A 10,484-nucleotide genomic window follows, 5' to 3' on the forward strand; every position below is an offset into this window, starting at 1 on the left:
ATTCTCTTTATAGGAAACAGTTAAAAGATTTATCAACCTTCTCCTGCACATTTGTACTGACTTGAATAGTGTCCCGCTCAAAATTCATGTCCACTCAGCACCTGTGAGTGAGACTTTATCTGGAAATAGGGTCTTTACAAATAAAATCACATTAAGATGAAGTCACACTCGATTAGGGTGGGCCCTCAATCCAATCACTGATGTCTTATAAAAGGGAAATGAGGACACAGAGAGAGAACAGCCACGGGGGAGATCGCATGACAACAGAGGCAGACACTGAAATAGGGTCACTGGACCAAGGCTTCCAGTAAGGATCAGAAGCTGGGAAGAGTCAAGGAGTAATTCTTTCCTAAAGCATTCAGAATGGAGAGGCACCCTGTAGTCTTCAAAGCCATGAGGCTATATTTTTGTATTGCAAACCACCCGGTTTGTAGTCATTTATTACAGCAAGCACAAGAAACTAATACAATTGTCAATCATTTTTGTATTATAACTTCTTTAATTCTAAAGCTATTAAAAAAAAAACTCTATATTTTTATCTAAAATTGTAAATACTTGCCTTCACATTTAAGCTTTAAATTCATCATGTATTAATTTTATTTGTGGGCATGAGATAGTAATCTCATTTTATTGTTTTGTTTGTTTATTTGAATAATGAATTGTTCCAGTACCGTTTATTGAAAGGTTCATTTTTCTCCATAACTTTACAAAAGTTCCATTATATATGAAAATGCCACATAAGTTTGGGTTTCCTTTTGGGCTTTTGGGTATGTTCCACTGGTCATTTGCCTATCATGCTGTTCTTTATCGATTATTATAAATTTATCATAGTTCTTATCTAATGGAGCTGATACTATCACATTCTTTCTCTTTTCTTTTTTTTTTTTCAGAAGACTCTTGGTTGTTCTCAGGCATTTGAACTTCCATTTAAATTTAAAATCAGCTTGTAAAGCTCTTTTATAAAACTCTGTTGAGACTTTTATATAATCTATACATCAACTTGAAAGAATAACATTTTTATAATATTAAGCCTTCCTATCATAAAGTGATTACATATTATTATTTATCTATATTTTACAATAAAGTAATGCAAGTAATGCATGCATGCATGCTAAGTTGCTTCAGTCGTGTCCATCGCTTTGCAATCCTGTGGAGCCCAGCAAGCTCCTCTGTCCATGGGATTCTCCAGGCAAGAATATTGAAGTGGGTTGCCATGCCCTCCTGCAGGGATCTTCCTGGCCCAGGGATCAAACCCTCATCTTGTATGTCTCCTGCATTGACAGGTGGGTTCTTTACCACTAGTGCCATCTGGGAATCCCCAGATAAAGTAATAATGTGTTATAATTGCACACTTACTGTTGAATTTATTCCTAAATACTGTACATTCTTTGTTGTTCAGTGTAACATTATCTTTCCAAAACTGTGTTTTAAAAATTCTTTGCTTATATATAAACTGCAAATTTTGATTGACAGTATTATATCCACCTGGCTATATTCTATTAACTAATTTATATACACTTATTATATATTTTGGAGAAGGCAATGGCACCCCACTCCAGTACTCTTGCCTGGAAAATCCCATGGATGGAGGAGCCTGAAAGGCGGCAGTCCATGAGGTCGCTGAGGGTCAGACACGACTGAGCGACTTCACTTTCACTTTTCACTTTCATGCATTGGAGAAGGAAATGGCAACCCACTCGTGTTCTTGCCTGGAGAATCCCAGGGACAGAGGAGCCTGGTGGGCTGCCATCTATGGGGTCGCACAGAGTTGGACACGACTGAAGCGACTTAGCAGCAGCAGCATATATCTAAATGTCTTTGGCATTAAGTATACTGGTGGCTCGGGGTAAAGAATCCGCTTGCCAATGCAGGAGATGCAGGTGTGATCCCTTGGTCGAGAATATCTCCTGGAGATGGAAATGGCAACCCACTCCAGTATTCTTGCCTGGGAAATGCCATGGACAGAGGAGGCTGGTGGGCTACAGTCCATGGAGTCACATAGAGTTGGACACAACTTAGCAACTAAACAACAACATGGATGTAAATCCATGAAACCACCATGACCATCTTTGCCATAAACAAATCCATCACTTCCAAAAGTTTCCCCCACCCTTTTTATTTATCATTAATTTTGAGTGTTGTAAAAACACTATGGCCGGACAGCACTGGAGCAGCAGCTGCATGGTGCTGGAGTGGCCATGAGGAGATACGTCCAAGCTCAGAGAAGCCCCACCAGATGGTAGGTGCTGGAGCAGCAGCTGCATGACGTTGGTGCAACTTTGAGGAGATACCCCACATCCAAGGGCAAAGGAGAAGCCCCAACAAGATAGTTGGGGGAGCAAATTCACATTTAGAATCAAACCACATTCCTGCCAGAGATGCTCAGAGGGCTCAAACAAACCTTGTGAACCAGGACCCAGAGACCCCACAGAGACTGAGACAGAACTGTGTTTGAGCATCTCCTCTGGAGGTACGGGTCAACAGTGGACTGCTGCAGGGGCAGGGGCTCTGGGTGCAGCAGACGTGGGTGTGGCATAAGCCCTCTTGGAGGAGGTCACCATTAATCCCACCAAAGAGCTGCCAAAACTTACACAGGACTGAGAAATAGACTCTTGAAGGGCACAAGCAGAATCTTGTAGACACCAGGACCCAGGAGAAAGAAGCAGTGACCCCACAAGAGACTGACCCAGACTTTCCCAGGAGTGTCCAGGAGTCTCCAGTGGAGGCATGGGTCGGTGGTGGCTTGCTGCAGGGTTGGGGGCACTGAGTGTAGCAGTACGAACCATGGGACCTTTTGAAGGAGGTTGGCATTATCTTCATTACCTCCACCATAGTTTTGCCCCAAGTAAGTAGCAGGGAGGGAAGACAGCCCCACCCATCAACAGAAAATTGGATTAAAGATTTACTGGGCATGGCCCCCCCATCAGAACAAGACCCAGTTTCCTCCTCAGTCTCTCCCATCAGGAAGCTTCCATAAACCTCTTATCCTTCTCCATCAGAGGGCAGACAGGCTGAAACCCACAATCACAGAAAACTAACCAATCTGACCACATGGACCACAGCCTTGTCTAACTCAATGAAACTGTGAGTCATGCCATGTAGGGCCACATAAGACGGATGGGTCATGGTGGAGAGTTCTATTGTCTCTCACAGAACTGTGGTCATGTGGACATTTTGGTCATGTGGACCAAAATGTGGTCCACGGGAGAAGGGAATGGCAAACCACTTCAGTATTCTCACCTTGAGAACTCCATGAACAGTATGAAAGGCAAAAAGATAGGACACTGAAAGATGAACTCCCCAGGTCAGTAGGTGCCCAATATGCTATTGGAGATCAGTGGAGAAAAAACTCCAGAAAGAATGGAGACAGAGCCAAAGCAAAACCAACACCCAGTTGTGGATGAGATTGGTGGTAGAAGCAAAGTCTGATGGTGTAAAGGGCAATATTACATAGGAACCTGGAATGTTAAGTCCATGAATCAAGGCAAATCAGAAGCTGTCAAACAGGAGATGGCAAGAGTGAATATTTTAGGAATTTGACATTTTAGGAATCAGAGAACTAAAATGGACTGGAATGGGTGATTCATCTTAGATGACCATTATATCTACTACTGTAGGCAAGAATCCCTTGGAAGAAATGGAGTAGCTCTTTTAGTCAACAAGAGAGTCCGAAATGCAGTACTTGGATGTAATCTCAAAAACGACAGGATGATCTCTGTTCATTTCCAAAGCAAACCATTCAATATCACGGTAATCCAAGTGTATGCCCTGATCAGTAACACTGAAGAAGCTGAAGTTGAATGGTTCTATGACGACTCACAAGACCTTCTAGAACTAACAGCCCCAAAAGATGTCCTTTTCATTATAGGGAACTGGAATGGAAAAGTATGAGGTCAAGAAACACCTGGAGTAACAGGCAAATTTGGCCTTGGAGTACAGAATGAAGTAGGGCAAAGGCTAAGAGAGTTTTGCCAAGACAACGCACTGGTCATAGCAAACAGCCTTTTCCAATAAAACAAGAGAAGGTTCAACACATGGACATCACCAGATGGTCAATACCAAAATCAGATTGATTATATTCTTTGCAGCCAAAGATGGAGAAGCTCTATACAGTCAGCAGAAACAAGACCAGGAGCTCACTGCAGCTCAGATCATGAACTCCTTATTGCCAGATTAGGACTTAAATTGAAGAAAGTAGGGAAAATCACTAGATCATTCAGGTATGACCTAAATCAAATCCCTTACGATTATACAGTGGAAGTGAAAAATAGATTCAAGAGATTAGATCTGATAGACAAAGTACCTGAAGAAATATGGATGGAGGTTCCTGACATTGTACAGGAGACAGGGAGCAAGACCATCCCCAAGAAAGAAATGCAAAAAAGAAAAATGGCTGTCTAAGGAGGCCTTACAAATAGCTGTAAAAAGAAGAGAAGCAAAAAGCAAAGGAGAAAAGGAAAGATATACCCATTTGAATGCAGAGTTTCAAAGACTAGCAAGGAGAGATAAGAAAGCCTTCCTCAGGGATCAGTGCAAAGAATAGACGATAACAATAGAATGGGAAAGACTATAGATCTCTTCAAAATAATTAGAGATACCAAGGGAAATGTTTCATGCAAAGATGGGCACAATAAAGGACAGAAATGGTATGGACCTAACAGAAGCAGAAGATATTAAGAAGAGGTGGCAAGAATACACAGAAGAAATATACCAAAAAAATCTTCATGACCCAGATGATCACGATGGTGTCATCACTCAGCTAGAGGCAGACATACTGGAATGCCAAGTCAAGTGGACTTTAAGAAGCATCACCATAAACAAAGCTAGTGGAGGATATGGAATTCTAGTTGAGCTATTTCAAATCTTAAAAGATAATGCTGTGAAAGTGCTGCACTCAACATGCCAGCAAATTTGGAAAACTCAGCAGTGGCCACAGCACTGGAAAAGGTCCGTTTTCATTCCAATCCCAAAGAAAGCCAATGCCAAAGAATGCTGAAACCACCGTACAATTGCACTCATCTCACACGATAGTAGAGTAATGCTCACAATTCTCCAAGCCAGGCCTCTACAGTACATGACCGTGAACTTCCAGATGTTCAAGTTGGTTTTAGAAAAGACAGAGGAACCAGAGATCAAGTTGTCAACATCTGTTGGATCATCAAAAAAGCAAGAGAGTTCTGGAAAAACATCTATTTCTGCTTTACTGACTATGCCAAAGCTTGATTGCGTAGACCATAACAAACTGTGGAAAATTCTTAAGAGTTGGGAATACCAGACCACCTGACCTGCTTTTTGAGAAATTTGTATTCAGGTTAGGAAGCAACAGTTAAAACTGGACATGGAACAACAGACTGGTTCCAAATAGGAAAAGGAGTACATCAAGTATAGGAAAAGGTGTATATTGTCACCCTGCTTATTTAACTTATACGCAGTACAACATGAGGAACGGTGGGCTGGATGAAGCACAAGCTGGAATCAAGATTGCCTGGAGAAATATCAATAACCTCAGATATGCAGATGGCACCACCCTTATGGCTAAAGTGAAGAAGAACTAAAGAGCCTCTGAATGAAAGTCAAAGAGGAGAATGAAAAAGTTGGCTTAAAGCTCAACATTCAGAAAACTAAGATCACAGCATCTGGCCCCATCACCTCACGGCAAATAGATGGAGAAACAGTGGAAACAGTGACAGACTATTTTGGGAGGCTCCAAAATCACTGCAGATGGTGAATGCAGCCATGAAATTAAAAGACACTTGCTCCTTGGGAGATAAGTGTCTCCTAGACACTTATCTCCCAAGTGTCTTTTTTTATATGCTGTCTAATACCTAGACAGCATATTAAAAAGCAGAGACATTACTTTGCCAACAAAGATTCATCTAATCAAAGGTATGGTTTTTCCAGTAGTCATGTATGGATGTGAGAGTTGGATTATAAAGAAAGCTGAACGCCAAAGAATTGGTGCTTTTGAACTGTAGTGTTGGGGAAAATCCTTGAGAGTCCCTTGGATTGCAAGGAGATCCTACCAGTCCATCCAAAAGGAAATCAGTCCTGAATATTTATTGGAAGGACTGATGGTGAAGCTGAAACTCCAATACTTTGGCCACCTGATGCGAAGAACTGGCTGATTTGAAAAGACCCTGATGCTGGGAGGGATTGAATGTAGGAGGAGAAGGGGATGACAGAGGATGAATTGGTTGGATGGCATCACCTACTCAATGGACATGAGTTTGAGTAAACTCCATGAGTTGTTGATGGACAGAGAGGCTTGGCGTGCTACAGTCCATGGGTCACAAAGAATCAGACATGACTGAGCGACTGAACTGAACTGAAAAACACTATGTGCATGTGTGCATGCCAAGTCACTTTAGTCATGTTCAACCCTGTGCAACTATAGGGACCGTATCCCACCAGGCTCCTCTGTCCATGGGATTCTCTGGGGAAGATCACCGGATTGGGTTTCCGTGTCCTCCTCTGGGGGATCTTCCCCACCCAGGGATAGAGACAGTGTCTCTTATATCTCCTGAATTGACAGGTGGATTCTTTACCACTAGTGCCACCTGGGAAGCCCCCCAAACACTACACATTTTACCATATTCTTAGCAAATTTTTAAATATATAATACAATATTATTAACTATAGATACTATGTGGTTCCCAAGATCTCCAGGATTTACTCATCTAGCATAACTAAAACTTTGTGTTCTGTGACTAATACTTTTCTGTTTTGTCCTTCTTCAGTCCTCTGGCAACCACTTTTCTACTCATCTATTAGTTTGACTACTTTAAACTTCTCATGTAAGTGGTATTCTGCAGTATTTGGTCTTCTGTGTCTAGCTTATTTCATTTAGTATAATGTCTTCCAGGTTTATCCATATTTTCACGAATGGAAGGATTTCCTTATTTTATAAAGCTAAGTAGTACTCCAGTGTGGGTATATACCACATTTTCTTTATCCTTTCATCTGTTTATAGACATTTAGGTTGTTTCTGTGTCTTAGCTATTACAAATAATGCTGTAATGAGGTTGCATGTCTTTTCATTAGTGATTTCACTTTGTTTCAATACACACCCAGAAGTGTTACTGCTGGATCATATGGTAGTTCTATTTTTAATTTTTTGAGGAACCTCCATATTCTTTTCCAAAATAGCCGTACCAATTTACATTCCCACTAACAATGCAGGGGGTTACCTTTTCTCTACCCCCTTGCCAACACTTGTTATCTTTTGTCTTTTAAACAATACCCATTCTAAGAGGCATGAGGTGATATATCATTGTGGTTTTGATTTCCATTGTTCCTGATGATTAGCCATGTTGAGCATCCATTTATATTCCTATTGCCTCTGTCTGCCTTGTTTGCAGAAATGTCTGTTCTGTTCTTTTGCTCATTCATTTTCAAATCAGGTTATTTGCTTTTGCTATTGAATTGTTAAGAATCTCTTACAATTTTTGGAATATTAACCCTTTAACAAATGCATAGGTTGCAATTTGATTGCATTCCATTCTACAGGTTGCCTTTTTATTTTATTGTTTCCTTTGCGATGCAGAAACTTTTTAGTTTGATATAATCCCTCTTGTCTACTTTTGCTTTGGTTGCCTGTGCTTTGGCAAGAAATCATTGAAGAAACACTTAAGGTTAACTTACCTCTGAATCCCTGGAATAAACTCAGTTTTGATGCATTACCTTTTGTATATTTTGCCAAATTTTATTTTGCTGTTATTTTGACTAATATCTTTGCACTTATACTTATGGATGAAACCATTTCTTGTTTCCACTTTGGCTCATACAATGGAATCGTTGAGTAATCTCTCCTTTTGTATTCTGTGAAAGAATCTGCATGAAATTGGAATGATTTGTTCTTTGAGTGTGCTGTAGAATTTTCCTAGAAAGTCATCTTGGTCTTGTGCTTTCTTTGAATGAGTGGATTTATAAATTTATAAAAGATTTGAGGGAGACAATTAATAAGCCTGGCTCTCTAGAAAATACACACTAACCATTATGCCTAACAAGTAAATGGGACACATTCTTCTTAATGAACATGGAAATTTTATAACATAGTTTCATGTTGTATGCCAAAGAGTCAGACTCAATTGTCTTCAAGGAACTAGTAAAATTGAAAAGATTAATAAAATAAATAATATCTAATACGATGAACATGTGCCAGCCCTTTGCTATAGAAATATCCTAATGTGATATTAGACTGTCTCTGTGTTTCTAACAACTTTGGCTTTGTATTTTTTGAAGCTATTTTGTGAAGTGGATACATGTTGAGAATTATTCCCCTTTCCTAGTGAGTTGAGACTTTATTTTTTATTTAATGACTTTTTATACCTAACAATCTTTGAATTAATTTTTTCTGTATATATTTCCATTCATGAATCATAAATGTTTATTTTCTAGCACAGTTCTAATATCAAAGAGCTGGCTATACTGGATATAAAAATAGATCTTCACTTGTCAAATATCTGCTTATTTTTGACAACTTTTAAAAGTTGGATGCTCATTTTTATTCCACCTTTTATTTCTTTAAATAGTTCATACCACAGCACTTTGCATCCTCCTGTCCCATCATTCACTCTAGCTACTGATGTCAGGATGCTTTCTTCCAAGTTTTGATCAACCTGGTGCTGGTGCAACCTCACAGTAACTCACTCCTTTTGAAAGTTGGATCAGCTTCCAATATTTTATTCTTTGTACTTTCAATGTCATGAAATAGCCTCAAGATTTTTTTCAATGTGAAATTTTTGCCAGTCTTCACGTATCTCTTTCTTCTTTCTCCAGAATTTATCTAAGTCATGACATAGGGTACCTACAAGAAGATGGTTAATTCCTGAGCCTGTGAGGAACTTCATGTCCATGGGGCTACTTCTGACCTTGGGGACTGGGAGTGGATGGATAAATGTGTCCTCATCCTTAAGATGGATAACTCAGGTAGGTCCCTAATCTATTAAGATTATTAAGATTAATGGCCTTATAAGAAGAGAAAGAGGAAGATCTCTATCTCTCTCTCCTTGTGTGCAAGCACACAAACAAGCATGGAAGCATACAACGAGATCACGGCCACCAACCAAGCAAGAAAAGAGGCATCAGAATGAAATCTACCCTGCCAGCACCTTGTTCTTAGACTTCTCAGCCTCCAGAACTGTGAAAAATAAATTTCTGCTTTTTAAAAAAATCACTGGGTCTGTGGTATTTTGTTATGCCATTCCAAGCTGAGTAAGACAAGGTGTTTTATTTCTTTGTTAAAAAAGAAAAATCATATCAAGGGTCGTTTAAACTCTGCTTGTCTTCTTCTTTTATATCACAGGACTTATGATACCCAGCCAGCATCTTTTCTTGCCTTGGAAAATTGTCATAGCCCTTTCTAAGTACAAATCACCTTCCAACATTTTATCCTTGAGTTTCAATGTCATGAAATATCTCCAAGAGCTCTTCTACTGTGAATACTTTTTCTGATGTCACTTCTTCTAGGACACCTTCATGTTTTCATCACAATCCCTTTCCCTGTTTATGTTGATAAGTTTCCCTTCACTAAGTTCCTTTGACTGCACATCTAGATAGCTTAAAAGATGATATGTCCAATGATCCATGTAGGATCATTTGAATCCTACATCTGAACACTATTAGCTATCTGACTTGACAATTTACTTATTCTAATTTTTTTGAGTTTTAATGTCTTTATTTGTAAAATAGGGTTCCTTGATAGCTGCAGCTAATAACAGCACTTACCATTGTTTTTGTTTCATTTCTTTCTTTTTTTTTTTTTTTGCTATCACTCATTAGGCATTCATACACCAGGTAGGATGCTAAAAGTGTTAATATGGTAATGACTAGGAAATGTTACATTTAATATTTCCTTTTCTTTATAGATGTTAGTGTTTTCCATGTTATTTGGTGAGTGTGTATTTCTTAATTAAAGTATATTTTATTTATAATATTGTGTTAGTTTTAGGTATACAACAAAGAGATTCAGTTATGTATTTTCTTCAGATGATTCTCTATTATAGGTTATTATAAGATATGGAATATAGTTCCTGTGCTATACAGTAAATCCTTACTGCTTATCTACTTTATATATAGTAGCTTGTATCTGTTAGTTCCAAGTTCCCAATTTATTCTTCTGCCCTTGCTTTTCTCCTTCAGTAAGCATAGTTTGTTCTCTATGTATGTGAGTCTGTTTCTATTTTGTACAGAGTTGTTGTTGTTGTTGTTGTTGTTTTAGTTTCCATGTAAAAGTGATGTTATATAATATTTGTCTGATTTCACTAAATATACCATTTTCTAAGACCATACACATTGCTGCAAATAGTAGTATTTCACTCATTTTTATGGGATTTTTTTTTGCAGGCCCCCAAATGTGGCTTACATGTTTAAAAGATACTTGGCCCACACCAATTGCTATTTACCCATAAGATGAGAATATCGTTCAGAAAAGTCATGACCTGTAAATGAATATAAACAGCCTCTTTTCATGTCTTATTTTAAAA

General features: G+C 38.9%; 1 long non-coding RNA gene across 1 annotated transcript; it reads left to right on the forward strand.

The window, feature by feature from the left end:
- Positions 1-235: 235 nt before the first annotated feature.
- Positions 236-10,026, forward strand: LOC129635113 (uncharacterized). The gene is made up of 3 exons (XR_008706110.1): positions 236-307; positions 8,779-8,928; positions 9,020-10,026. It is a non-coding gene; the product is annotated as an uncharacterized LOC129635113 (long non-coding RNA).
- Positions 10,027-10,484: the final 458 nt, after the last annotated feature.

This window comes from Bubalus kerabau, chromosome 20 (assembly GCF_029407905.1).
Source record: "Bubalus kerabau isolate K-KA32 ecotype Philippines breed swamp buffalo chromosome 20, PCC_UOA_SB_1v2, whole genome shotgun sequence".
NCBI classification, from domain to species: Eukaryota; Metazoa; Chordata; class Mammalia; order Artiodactyla; family Bovidae; genus Bubalus; species Bubalus kerabau.